The 13,242-nt window shown below is 44.3% G+C and overlaps 12 non-coding genes across 12 annotated transcripts; 4 read left to right on the top strand and 8 right to left on the bottom strand.

Moving 5' to 3' along the window:
* The first annotated feature begins 974 nt into the window (after nt 1-974).
* Nucleotides 975-1,046, top strand: trnaq-cug (transfer RNA glutamine (anticodon CUG)). The gene has a single exon. It is a non-coding gene; the product is annotated as a tRNA-Gln (tRNA).
* Nucleotides 1,047-1,260: 214 nt separating this feature from the next.
* Nucleotides 1,261-1,343, bottom strand: trnal-cag (transfer RNA leucine (anticodon CAG)). Its single transcript has one exon. It is a non-coding gene; the product is annotated as a tRNA-Leu (tRNA).
* A 764-nt stretch (nt 1,344-2,107) lies between these two features.
* trnaq-uug (transfer RNA glutamine (anticodon UUG)) lies at nt 2,108-2,179 on the bottom strand. The gene has a single exon. It is a non-coding gene; the product is annotated as a tRNA-Gln (tRNA).
* Nucleotides 2,180-4,534: 2,355 nt separating this feature from the next.
* trnaq-cug (transfer RNA glutamine (anticodon CUG)) lies at nt 4,535-4,606 on the top strand. The gene has a single exon. It is a non-coding gene; the product is annotated as a tRNA-Gln (tRNA).
* A 214-nt stretch (nt 4,607-4,820) lies between these two features.
* trnal-cag (transfer RNA leucine (anticodon CAG)) lies at nt 4,821-4,903 on the bottom strand. The gene has a single exon. It is a non-coding gene; the product is annotated as a tRNA-Leu (tRNA).
* Nucleotides 4,904-5,652: 749 nt separating this feature from the next.
* trnaq-uug (transfer RNA glutamine (anticodon UUG)) lies at nt 5,653-5,724 on the bottom strand. The gene has a single exon. It is a non-coding gene; the product is annotated as a tRNA-Gln (tRNA).
* Nucleotides 5,725-8,079: 2,355 nt separating this feature from the next.
* Nucleotides 8,080-8,151, top strand: trnaq-cug (transfer RNA glutamine (anticodon CUG)). Its single transcript has one exon. It is a non-coding gene; the product is annotated as a tRNA-Gln (tRNA).
* A 214-nt stretch (nt 8,152-8,365) lies between these two features.
* Nucleotides 8,366-8,448, bottom strand: trnal-cag (transfer RNA leucine (anticodon CAG)). The gene has a single exon. It is a non-coding gene; the product is annotated as a tRNA-Leu (tRNA).
* A 763-nt stretch (nt 8,449-9,211) lies between these two features.
* trnaq-uug (transfer RNA glutamine (anticodon UUG)) lies at nt 9,212-9,283 on the bottom strand. Its single transcript has one exon. It is a non-coding gene; the product is annotated as a tRNA-Gln (tRNA).
* Nucleotides 9,284-11,638: 2,355 nt separating this feature from the next.
* trnaq-cug (transfer RNA glutamine (anticodon CUG)) lies at nt 11,639-11,710 on the top strand. The gene has a single exon. It is a non-coding gene; the product is annotated as a tRNA-Gln (tRNA).
* A 214-nt stretch (nt 11,711-11,924) lies between these two features.
* On the bottom strand, nt 11,925-12,007 carry trnal-cag (transfer RNA leucine (anticodon CAG)). Its single transcript has one exon. It is a non-coding gene; the product is annotated as a tRNA-Leu (tRNA).
* A 750-nt stretch (nt 12,008-12,757) lies between these two features.
* On the bottom strand, nt 12,758-12,829 carry trnaq-uug (transfer RNA glutamine (anticodon UUG)). The gene has a single exon. It is a non-coding gene; the product is annotated as a tRNA-Gln (tRNA).
* Nucleotides 12,830-13,242: the final 413 nt, after the last annotated feature.

The following is a 13,242-nucleotide window of genomic DNA, read 5'->3' on the forward strand; positions in this document are numbered from 1 at the left end:
TTTTCTTTTTTTTTTGAACTGTGGTCTTAAACTTTTGATCAGCTGATGAACAGCCTACTTCAGTTAAATTGTTGTTTTCAATAAATTGCCTGCTCACAACTTTTGGGCTCTTGTTCCCATTTCTTCTTTTTGCATTTTGAAACTCTACTTAGAACCTTCCTAAGATTCAACAGTGCAAAATGCAAATTCATGCAATTTTTTAACTGGTCTTAAGATTTTGATCAGGAGTGTATTACAGACCAGGTATCCTTTTACCGTGCTGCTGCATGTCCTCCAGAATCTAAAGAAAGACTCAACAGAAACGGTCTGCCCTTGACCACCTACATGAGTTATATCAAAAGTAAGCAGGAGACAAGTACATAGACCTAATGGAAATGAATACAAGCACTAGGGGACAAGTTGAGCTGTTTGTTAAACTCCTGAAGTTGGCAGACGACACAACGGTCATCGGCCTCATCAGGGACGGTGATGAGTCTGCGTACAGACGGGAGGTGAAACAGCTGGCCTTTTGGTGTAGTGAGAACCACCTGAAGCTGAACAAGCTCAAAACTGTGGAGATGATAGTGGACTTTAGGAGGAGCCCGTCAACACTGCTGCCAGTCACTATACTCAACAGCACAATGTGACTGCTGTGGAGACCTTCCGATTTTTGGGATCCACAATCTCCCACGACCTAAAGTGGGCCTCCAACATTGACACCATCACCAAAAAGGCCCAGCAGAGTATGCACTTCCTGGACCAGATCAGGAAATTCAACCTGCCTCAGGAGCTGTTGATCCAGTTCTACACTGCTATCATCCAGGCTGTTCTCTGCGCGCGCATGCATCGCTTTCTGCTTTGGATCGGCCACCAAACAGGTTCTGACCAAATCAGGATGTCAAGTCATTAAATCTTGCTATCAAACACAAGATCAAGCTCTTGTATAAAGTCAGGAAAAAATGCTTGACAACATTGGTGTTAATGAGATGAGTAGTGGTTCCATGGTGTAATGGTCAGCACTCTGGACTCTGAATCCAGCGATCCGAGTTCAAATCTCGGTGGGACCTGATTTTGAGAGAGACCCACAGTTGTCAAGTCCCTCGGCACTTGATGACTCTGTTCAGCAAAGACGTGACTTATTACCCATTAATAGATGACCTTTGATTTAGTTCAAATTTAGGCTCTCAAGGTTTTTCGCCATCTTCCCTGATGTGGAGAAACATGTCATTGTTTTTGGAGATCCTGCCCATTACGTTGGCTCTGCCCAAATTAAAAGCACAATGTCAGAAGTGGGATTCGAACCCACGCCTCCAGAGGAGACTGCGACCTGAACGCAGCGCCTTAGACCGCTCGGCCATCCTGACCATGTTTTATCAAAAGGCTATCGATTACTTCAGATTTTAACCAGGTGTTGAAGCGCGCTATGTTTGCTTACCGTCGCCTGAACACTTGGAAAAACTACTCAAGGCTTCAAGATGCACGGAACTTTGCATAATCTCCTGACATTCTCCGGAAGGGGCTCTACGTGAGAACACAAATGCCAACTCAGAGGCTCTGGACTTTCTACTGTGTCTCTCCTGCCTGCGCCCCCCCCCCCCCCCGAGTAAAAACTCCAGATTATGTCCGATCGAGCCTATGTGAGAAAAAAGTAGGGGATTAACTGGAAGATAAACCGCAAGTGATGGGTTGTGGTTTAAATGTTTCTAAAACATGACAGAGACGCAAAACTTAAAAAAACTAAAAGAACGAAAAACAGTTCAGGACGAATTCGCGTAGACCACACAGTCGAAGAGCTCAACAAGAATCGAGAGCTTTTCTTTTTTTTTTTGCTCCATAGGATCCTCTAAGAACTGTGATGTCATGTTTCGAAGGAATTGATTGGTCAGAGGGCGGTGCTTTTATACTGGTTGATCGTTCATCTCCAATTCAACCGGCTCAAGGGCAGGTCAGCCGTTCAGCATAAGTTACTATTGTGATTTCCCTTGTTAAGAAGTGAATGAGTTCTGTAGGAGGAGAAACCCCTAATTTAACAGGAATTAAAGCTGATCAGCGCAAATGCTGCTTCATAGTACAGGACAGAGAGCTTCTGCCAGATGTTCATCCTCCATATTTCATGAGAACTAACTTGAGGTTCAACCGAGACTTGAACTCGGATCACTGGATTCAAAGTCCAGAGTGCTGACCATTACACCATTGAACCACGACATCGAGCAATCGAATCATTAACGGGACCAGCTCAGGATTGCTGCAGACACATACACTCCTGATCAAAATCTTAAGACCAGTTAAAAAATTGCATGAATTTGCATTTTGCACTGTTGGATCTTAGGAAGGTTCTAAGTAGAGCTTCAAAATGCAAAAAGAAGAAATGGGAACAAGAGACCAAAAGTTGTGAGCAGGCAATTTATTGAAAACAACAATTTAACTCAAATAGGCTGTTCATCAGCTGATCAAAAGTTTAAGACCACAGCCTTTAAAAGCCAAAATCTGTGCAAAAATTTGGATTCCATGTCCTTTCCTGTCAAGTAATCACACTGTGAAGATCTCTTGATGGCAAAGGCAAAAAAGCTCACCGTCTTTGAACGTGGTAGGATTGTTGAACTGCATAAACAAGGCCACTCACAACGTGCCATCGCTGCTGAGGTTGGACGCAGTAAGACAGTCATTTTGCATATCTTAAAAGATCCTCGGGGTTATGGAACAAAAAAATCAAGCGGTAGACCCAAAAAAATCTCACCGGCGCTGAGCCGCAGGATCCGAATGGCTGTCCGTCAAGACACGGGACGATCCTCGTCCCAAATTAAGACCATTACTGGTGCTGACTGCAGCCCATAACCATCAGACGGCATCTGCGAAGGAAGGGCTTCAAAAAAAAAAAACGTATTCAAAGTCTCCTTCAACGCCACAAAATTGCCCATTTAGACTTTGCAAGGGAGCACCAAACATGGGACATTCAAAGGTGGAAGAAAGTTTTATTCTCTGACGAGCAAAAATGTAACCTTGATGGTCCTGATGGCTTCCAACGTTACTGGCATGACAAGGAGATGCCACCTGAGATGTTTTCTACGCGGCACAGTGGAGGGGGCGCCATCATGATCTGGGGTGCTTTTTCCTTCAATGGAACAATGGAGCTCCAGGTTGTGCAGGGGCGTCAAACAGCAGCTGGCTATGTGGGGATGTTGCAGCGGGCATCCCTCATGACTGAGGGCCCTCGTCTGTGTGGTAACGACTGGGTTTTTCAGCAGGACAACACTCCAATTCACAATGCTCGTCTGACCAAGACTTTTTTCCAGGAGAATAACATCAGTCTTTTGGACCATCCTGCGTGTTCCCCTGATCTTAATCCAATTGAGAACATTTGGGGATGGATGGCAAGGGAAGTTTACAAAAATGGACTTCAGTTCCAGACAGTGGATGCCCTTCCTGAAGCCATCTTCACCACTTGGCGCAACATTCGCACTAGCCTTTTGGAAACACTTGCATCAAGCATGCCAAAACGAATTTTTGAAGTGATCAACAATAATGGTGGAGCTACTCATTACTGAGTCAGTTTTTGACACTTTAATTTCTGTTTTAGGATTTTTTCTTTTTTTTTTGAACTGTGGTCTTAAACTTTTGATCAGCTGATGAACAGCCTACTTCAGTTAAATTGTTGTTTTCAATAAATTGCCTGCTCACAACTTTTGGGCTCTTGTTCCCATTTCTTCTTTTTGCATTTTGAAACTCTACTTAGAACCTTCCTAAGATTCAACAGTGCAAAATGCAAATTCATGCAATTTTTTAACTGGTCTTAAGATTTTGATCAGGAGTGTATTACAGACCAGGTATCCTTTTACCGTGCTGCTGCATGTCCTCCAGAATCTAAAGAAAGACTCAACAGAAACGGTCTGCCCTTGACCACCTACATGAGTTATATCAAAAGTAAGCAGGAGACAAGTACATAGACCTAATGGAAATGAATACAAGCACTAGGGGACAAGTTGAGCTGTTTGTTAAACTCCTGAAGTTGGCAGACGACACAACGGTCATCGGCCTCATCAGGGACGGTGATGAGTCTGCGTACAGACGGGAGGTGAAACAGCTGGCCTTTTGGTGTAGTGAGAACCACCTGAAGCTGAACAAGCTCAAAACTGTGGAGATGATAGTGGACTTTAGGAGGAGCCCGTCAACACTGCTGCCAGTCACTATACTCAACAGCACAATGTGACTGCTGTGGAGACCTTCCGATTTTTGGGATCCACAATCTCCCACGACCTAAAGTGGGCCTCCAACATTGACACCATCACCAAAAAGGCCCAGCAGAGTATGCACTTCCTGGACCAGATCAGGAAATTCAACCTGCCTCAGGAGCTGTTGATCCAGTTCTACACTGCTATCATCCAGGCTGTTCTCTGCGCGCGCATGCATCGCTTTCTGCTTTGGATCGGCCACCAAACAGGTTCTGACCAAATCAGGATGTCAAGTCATTAAATCTTGCTATCAAACACAAGATCAAGCTCTTGTATAAAGTCAGGAAAAAATGCTTGACAACATTGGTGTTAATGAGATGAGTAGTGGTTCCATGGTGTAATGGTCAGCACTCTGGACTCTGAATCCAGCGATCCGAGTTCAAATCTCGGTGGGACCTGATTTTGAGAGAGACCCACAGTTGTCAAGTCCCTCGGCACTTGATGACTCTGTTCAGCAAAGACGTGACTTATTACCCATTAATAGATGACCTTTGATTTAGTTCAAATTTAGGCTCTCAAGGTTTTTCGCCATCTTCCCTGATGTGGAGAAACATGTCATTGTTTTTGGAGATCCTGCCCATTACGTTGGCTCTGCCCAAATTAAAAGCACAATGTCAGAAGTGGGATTCGAACCCACGCCTCCAGAGGAGACTGCGACCTGAACGCAGCGCCTTAGACCGCTCGGCCATCCTGACCATGTTTTATCAAAAGGCTATCGATTACTTCACATTTTAACCAGGTGTTGAAGCGCGCTATGTTTGCTTACCGTCGCCTGAACACTTGGAAAAACTACTCAAGGCTTCAAGATGCACGGAACTTTGCATAATCTCCTGACATTCTCCGGAAGGGGCTCTACGTGAGAACACAAATGCCAACTCAGAGGCTCTGGACTTTCTACTGTGTCTCTCCTGCCTGCGCCCCCCCCCCCCCCCGAGTAAAAACTCCAGATTATGTCCGATCGAGCCTATGTGAGAAAAAAGTAGGGGATTAACTGGAAGATAAACCGCAAGTGATGGGTTGTGGTTTAAATGTTTCTAAAACATGACAGAGACGCAAAACTTAAAAAAACTAAAAGAACGAAAAACAGTTCAGGACGAATTCGCGTAGACCACACAGTCGAAGAGCTCAACAAGAATCGAGAGCTTTTCTTTTTTTTTTTGCTCCATAGGATCCTCTAAGAACTGTGATGTCATGTTTCGAAGGAATTGATTGGTCAGAGGGCGGTGCTTTTATACTGGTTGATCGTTCATCTCCAATTCAACCGGCTCAAGGGCAGGTCAGCCGTTCAGCATAAGTTACTATTAAGAAGTGAATGAGTTCTGTAGGAGGACAAACCCCTAATTTAACAGGAATTAAAGCTGATCAGCGCAAATGCTGCTTCATAGTACAGGACAGAGACCTTCTGCCAGATGTTCATCCTCCATATTTCATGAGAACTAACTTGAGGTTCAACCGAGACTTGAACTCGGATCACTGGATTCAAAGTCCAGAGTGCTGACCATTACACCATTGAACCACGACATCGAGCAATCGAATCATTAACGGGACCAGCTCAGGATTGCTGCAGACACATACACTCCTGATCAAAATCTTAAGACCAGTTAAAAAATTGCATGAATTTGCATTTTGCACTGTTGGATCTTAGGAAGGTTCTAAGTAGAGCTTCAAAATGCAAAAAGAAGAAATGGGAACAAGAGACCAAAAGTTGTGAGCAGGCAATTTATTGAAAACAACAATTTAACTCAAATAGGCTGTTCATCAGCTGATCAAAAGTTTAAGACCACAGCCTTTAAAAGCCAAAATCTGTGCAAAAATTTGGATTCCATGTCCTTTCCTGTCAAGTAATCACACTGTGAAGATCTCTTGATGGCAAAGGCAAAAAAGCTCACCGTCTTTGAACGTGGTAGGATTGTTGAACTGCATAAACAAGGCCTCTCACAACGTGCCATTGCTGCTGAGGTTGGACGCAGTAAGACAGTCATTTTGCATATCTTAAAAGATCCTCAGGGTTATGGAACAAAAAAATCAAGCGGTAGACCCAAAAAAATCTCACCGGCGCTGAGCCGGAGGATCCGAATGGCTGTCCGTCAAGACACGGGACGATCCTCGTCCCAAATTAAGGCCATTACTGGTGCTGACTGCAGCCCATAACCATCAGACGGCATCTGCGAAGGAAGGGCTTCAAAAAAAAAAAACGTATTCAAAGTCTCCTTCAACGCCACAAAATTGCCCATTTAGACTTTGCAAGGGAGCACCAAACATGGGACATTCAAAGGTGGAAGAAAGTTTTATTCTCTGACGAGCAAAAATGTAACCTTGATGGTCCTGATGGCTTCCAACGTTACTGGCATGACAAGGAGATGCCACCTGAGATGTTTTCTACGCGGCACAGTGGAGGGGGCGCCATCATGATCTGGGGTGCTTTTTCCTTCAATGGAACAATGGAGCTCCAGGTTGTGCAGGGGCGTCAAACAGCAGCTGGCTATGTGGGGATGTTGCAGCGGGCATCCCTCATGACTGAGGGCCCTCGTCTGTGTGGTAACGACTGGGTTTTTCAGCAGGACAACACTCCAATTCACAATGCTCGTCTGACCAAGACTTTTTTCCAGGAGAATAACATCAGTCTTTTGGACCATCCTGCGTGTTCCCCTGATCTTAATCCAATTGAGAACATTTGGGGATGGATGGCAAGGGAAGTTTACAAAAATGGACTTCAGTTCCAGACAGTGGATGCCCTTCCTGAAGCCATCTTCACCACTTGGCGCAACATTCGCACTAGCCTTTTGGAAACACTTGCATCAAGCATGCCAAAACGAATTTTTGAAGTGATCAACAATAATGGTGGAGCTACTCATTACTGAGTCAGTTTTTGACACTTTAATTTCTGTTTTAGGATTTTTTCTTTTTTTTTTGAACTGTGGTCTTAAACTTTTGATCAGCTGATGAACAGCCTACTTCAGTTAAATTGTTGTTTTCAATAAATTGCCTGCTCACAACTTTTGGGCTCTTGTTCCCATTTCTTCTTTTTGCATTTTGAAACTCTACTTAGAACCTTCCTAAGATTCAACAGTGCAAAATGCAAATTCATGCAATTTTTTAACTGGTCTTAAGATTTTGATCAGGAGTGTATTACAGACCAGGTATCCTTTTACCGTGCTGCTGCATGTCCTCCAGAATCTAAAGAAAGACTCAACAGAAACGGTCTGCCCTTGACCACCTACATGAGTTATATCAAAAGTAAGCAGGAGACAAGTACATAGACCTAATGGAAATGAATACAAGCACTAGGGGACAAGTTGAGCTGTTTGTTAAACTCCTGAAGTTGGCAGACGACACAACGGTCATCGGCCTCATCAGGGACGGTGATGAGTCTGCGTACAGACGGGAGGTGAAACAGCTGGCCTTTTGGTGTAGTGAGAACCACCTGAAGCTGAACAAGCTCAAAACTGTGGAGATGATAGTGGACTTTAGGAGGAGCCCGTCAACACTGCTGCCAGTCACTATACTCAACAGCACAATGTGACTGCTGTGGAGACCTTCCGATTTTTGGGATCCACAATCTCCCACGACCTAAAGTGGGCCTCCAACATTGACACCATCACCAAAAAGGCCCAGCAGAGTATGCACTTCCTGGACCAGATCAGGAAATTCAACCTGCCTCAGGAGCTGTTGATCCAGTTCTACACTGCTATCATCCAGGCTGTTCTCTGCGCGCGCATGCATCGCTTTCTGCTTTGGATCGGCCACCAAACAGGTTCTGACCAAATCAGGATGTCAAGTCATTAAATCTTGCTATCAAACACAAGATCAAGCTCTTGTATAAAGTCAGGAAAAAATGCTTGACAACATTGGTGTTAATGAGATGAGTAGTGGTTCCATGGTGTAATGGTCAGCACTCTGGACTCTGAATCCAGCGATCCGAGTTCAAATCTCGGTGGGACCTGATTTTGAGAGAGACCCACAGTTGTCAAGTCCCTCGGCACTTGATGACTCTGTTCAGCAAAGACGTGACTTATTACCCATTAATAGATGACCTTTGATTTAGTTCAAATTTAGGCTCTCAAGGTTTTTCGCCATCTTCCCTGATGTGGAGAAACATGTCATTGTTTTTGGAGATCCTGCCCATTACGTTGGCTCTGCCCAAATTAAAAGCACAATGTCAGAAGTGGGATTCGAACCCACGCCTCCAGAGGAGACTGCGACCTGAACGCAGCGCCTTAGACCGCTCGGCCATCCTGACCATGTTTTATCAAAAGGCTATCGATTACTTCAGATTTTAACCAGGTGTTGAAGCGCGCTATGTTTGCTTACCGTCGCCTGAACACTTGGAAAAACTACTCAAGGCTTCAAGATGCACGGAACTTTGCATAATCTCCTGACATTCTCCGGAAGGGGCTCTACGTGAGAACACAAATGCCAACTCAGAGGCTCTGGACTTTCTACTGTGTCTCTCCTGCCTGCGCCCCCCCCCCCCCCGAGTAAAAACTCCAGATTATGTCCGATCGAGCCTATGTGAGAAAAAAGTAGGGGATTAACTGGAAGATAAACCGCAAGTGATGGGTTGTGGTTTAAATGTTTCTAAAACATGACAGAGACGCAAAACTTAAAAAAACTAAAAGAACGAAAAACAGTTCAGGACGAATTCGCGTAGACCACACAGTCGAAGAGCTCAACAAGAATCGAGAGCTTTTCTTTTTTTTTTTGCTCCATAGGATCCTCTAAGAACTGTGATGTCATGTTTCGAAGGAATTGATTGGTCAGAGGGCGGTGCTTTTATACTGGTTGATCGTTCATCTCCAATTCAACCGGCTCAAGGGCAGGTCAGCCGTTCAGCATAAGTTACTATTGTGATTTCCCTTGTTAAGAAGTGAATGAGTTCTGTAGGAGGAGAAACCCCTAATTTAACAGGAATTAAAGCTGATCAGCGCAAATGCTGCTTCATAGTACAGGACAGAGAGCTTCTGCCAGATGTTCATCCTCCATATTTCATGAGAACTAACTTGAGGTTCAACCGAGACTTGAACTCGGATCACTGGATTCAAAGTCCAGAGTGCTGACCATTACACCATTGAACCACGACATCGAGCAATCGAATCATTAACGGGACCAGCTCAGGATTGCTGCAGACACATACACTCCTGATCAAAATCTTAAGACCAGTTAAAAAATTGCATGAATTTGCATTTTGCACTGTTGGATCTTAGGAAGGTTCTAAGTAGAGCTTCAAAATGCAAAAAGAAGAAATGGGAACAAGAGACCAAAAGTTGTGAGCAGGCAATTTATTGAAAACAACAATTTAACTCAAATAGGCTGTTCATCAGCTGATCAAAAGTTTAAGACCACAGCCTTTAAAAGCCAAAATCTGTGCAAAAATTTGGATTCCATGTCCTTTCCTGTCAAGTAATCACACTGTGAAGATCTCTTGATGGCAAAGGCAAAAAAGCTCACCGTCTTTGAACGTGGTAGGATTGTTGAACTGCATAAACAAGGCCACTCACAACGTGCCATCGCTGCTGAGGTTGGACGCAGTAAGACAGTCATTTTGCATATCTTAAAAGATCCTCGGGGTTATGGAACAAAAAAATCAAGCGGTAGACCCAAAAAAATCTCACCGGCGCTGAGCCGCAGGATCCGAATGGCTGTCCGTCAAGACACGGGACGATCCTCGTCCCAAATTAAGACCATTACTGGTGCTGACTGCAGCCCATAACCATCAGACGGCATCTGCGAAGGAAGGGCTTCAAAAAAAAAAAACGTATTCAAAGTCTCCTTCAACGCCACAAAATTGCCCATTTAGACTTTGCAAGGGAGCACCAAACATGGGACATTCAAAGGTGGAAGAAAGTTTTATTCTCTGACGAGCAAAAATGTAACCTTGATGGTCCTGATGGCTTCCAACGTTACTGGCATGACAAGGAGATGCCACCTGAGATGTTTTCTACGCGGCACAGTGGAGGGGGCGCCATCATGATCTGGGGTGCTTTTTCCTTCAATGGAACAATGGAGCTCCAGGTTGTGCAGGGGCGTCAAACAGCAGCTGGCTATGTGGGGATGTTGCAGCGGGCATCCCTCATGACTGAGGGCCCTCGTCTGTGTGGTAACGACTGGGTTTTTCAGCAGGACAACACTCCAATTCACAATGCTCGTCTGACCAAGACTTTTTTCCAGGAGAATAACATCAGTCTTTTGGACCATCCTGCGTGTTCCCCTGATCTTAATCCAATTGAGAACATTTGGGGATGGATGGCAAGGGAAGTTTACAAAAATGGACTTCAGTTCCAGACAGTGGATGCCCTTCCTGAAGCCATCTTCACCACTTGGCGCAACATTCGCACTAGCCTTTTGGAAACACTTGCATCAAGCATGCCAAAACGAATTTTTGAAGTGATCAACAATAATGGTGGAGCTACTCATTACTGAGTCAGTTTTTGACACTTTAATTTCTGTTTTAGGATTTTTTCTTTTTTTTTTGAACTGTGGTCTTAAACTTTTGATCAGCTGATGAACAGCCTACTTCAGTTAAATTGTTGTTTTCAATAAATTGCCTGCTCACAACTTTTGGGCTCTTGTTCCCATTTCTTCTTTTTGCATTTTGAAACTCTACTTAGAACCTTCCTAAGATTCAACAGTGCAAAATGCAAATTCATGCAATTTTTTAACTGGTCTTAAGATTTTGATCAGGAGTGTATTACAGACCAGGTATCCTTTTACCGTGCTGCTGCATGTCCTCCAGAATCTAAAGAAAGACTCAACAGAAACGGTCTGCCCTTGACCACCTACATGAGTTATATCAAAAGTAAGCAGGAGACAAGTACATAGACCTAATGGAAATGAATACAAGCACTAGGGGACAAGTTGAGCTGTTTGTTAAACTCCTGAAGTTGGCAGACGACACAACGGTCATCGGCCTCATCAGGGACGGTGATGAGTCTGCGTACAGACGGGAGGTGAAACAGCTGGCCTTTTGGTGTAGTGAGAACCACCTGAAGCTGAACAAGCTCAAAACTGTGGAGATGATAGTGGACTTTAGGAGGAGCCCGTCAACACTGCTGCCAGTCACTATACTCAACAGCACAATGTGACTGCTGTGGAGACCTTCCGATTTTTGGGATCCACAATCTCCCACGACCTAAAGTGGGCCTCCAACATTGACACCATCACCAAAAAGGCCCAGCAGAGTATGCACTTCCTGGACCAGATCAGGAAATTCAACCTGCCTCAGGAGCTGTTGATCCAGTTCTACACTGCTATCATCCAGGCTGTTCTCTGCGCGCGCATGCATCGCTTTCTGCTTTGGATCGGCCACCAAACAGGTTCTGACCAAATCAGGATGTCAAGTCATTAAATCTTGCTATCAAACACAAGATCAAGCTCTTGTATAAAGTCAGGAAAAAATGCTTGACAACATTGGTGTTAATGAGATGAGTAGTGGTTCCATGGTGTAATGGTCAGCACTCTGGACTCTGAATCCAGCGATCCGAGTTCAAATCTCGGTGGGACCTGATTTTGAGAGAGACCCACAGTTGTCAAGTCCCTCGGCACTTGATGACTCTGTTCAGCAAAGACGTGACTTATTACCCATTAATAGATGACCTTTGATTTAGTTCAAATTTAGGCTCTCAAGGTTTTTCGCCATCTTCCCTGATGTGGAGAAACATGTCATTGTTTTTGGAGATCCTGCCCATTACGTTGGCTCTGCCCAAATTAAAAGCACAATGTCAGAAGTGGGATTCGAACCCACGCCTCCAGAGGAGACTGCGACCTGAACGCAGCGCCTTAGACCGCTCGGCCATCCTGACCATGTTTTATCAAAAGGCTATCGATTACTTCACATTTTAACCAGGTGTTGAAGCGCGCTATGTTTGCTTACCGTCGCCTGAACACTTGGAAAAACTACTCAAGGCTTCAAGATGCACGGAACTTTGCATAATCTCCTGACATTCTCCGGAAGGGGCTCTACGTGAGAACACAAATGCCAACTCAGAGGCTCTGGACTTTCTACTGTGTCTCTCCTGCCTGCGCCCCCCCCCCCCCCCCGAGTAAAAACTCCAGATTATGTCCGATCGAGCCTATGTGAGAAAAAAGTAGGGGATTAACTGGAAGATAAACCGCAAGTGATGGGTTGTGGTTTAAATGTTTCTAAAACATGACAGAGACGCAAAACTTAAAAAAACTAAAAGAACGAAAAACAGTTCAGGACGAATTCGCGTAGACCACACAGTCGAAGAGCTCAACAAGAATCGAGAGCTTTTCTTTTTTTTTTTGCTCCATAGGATCCTCTAAGAACTGTGATGTCATGTTTCGAAGGAATTGATTGGTCAGAGGGCGGTGCTTTTATACTGGTTGATCGTTCATCTCCAATTCAACCGGCTCAAGGGCAGGTCAGCCGTTCAGCATAAGTTACTATTAAGAAGTGAATGAGTTCTGTAGGAGGACAAACCCCTAATTTAACAGGAATTAAAGCTGATCAGCGCAAATGCTGCTTCATAGTACAGGACAGAGACCTTCTGCCAGATGTTCATCCTCCATATTTCATGAGAACTAACTTGAGGTTCAACCGAGACTTGAACTCGGATCACTGGATTCAAAGTCCAGAGTGCTGACCATTACACCATTGAACCACGACATCGAGCAATCGAATCATTAACGGGACCAGCTCAGGATTGCTGCAGACACATACACTCCTGATCAAAATCTTAAGACCAGTTAAAAAATTGCATGAATTTGCATTTTGCACTGTTGGATCTTAGGAAGGTTCTAAGTAGAGCTTCAAAATGCAAAAAGAAGAAATGGGAACAAGAGACCAAAAGTTGTGAGCAGGCAATTTATTGAAAACAACAATTTAACTCAAATAGGCTGTTCATCAGCTGATCAAAAGTTTAAGACCACAGCCTTTAAAAGCCAAAATCTGTGCAAAAATTTGGATTCCATGTCCTTTCCTGTCAAGTAATCACACTGTGAAGATCTCTTGATGGCAAAGGCAAAAAAGCTCACCGTCTTTGAACGTGGTAGGATTGTTGAACTGCATAAACAA

This window comes from Pleuronectes platessa, chromosome 6, assembly GCF_947347685.1.
Source record: "Pleuronectes platessa chromosome 6, fPlePla1.1, whole genome shotgun sequence".
In the NCBI taxonomy this organism is placed as follows: domain Eukaryota; kingdom Metazoa; phylum Chordata; class Actinopteri; order Pleuronectiformes; family Pleuronectidae; genus Pleuronectes; species Pleuronectes platessa.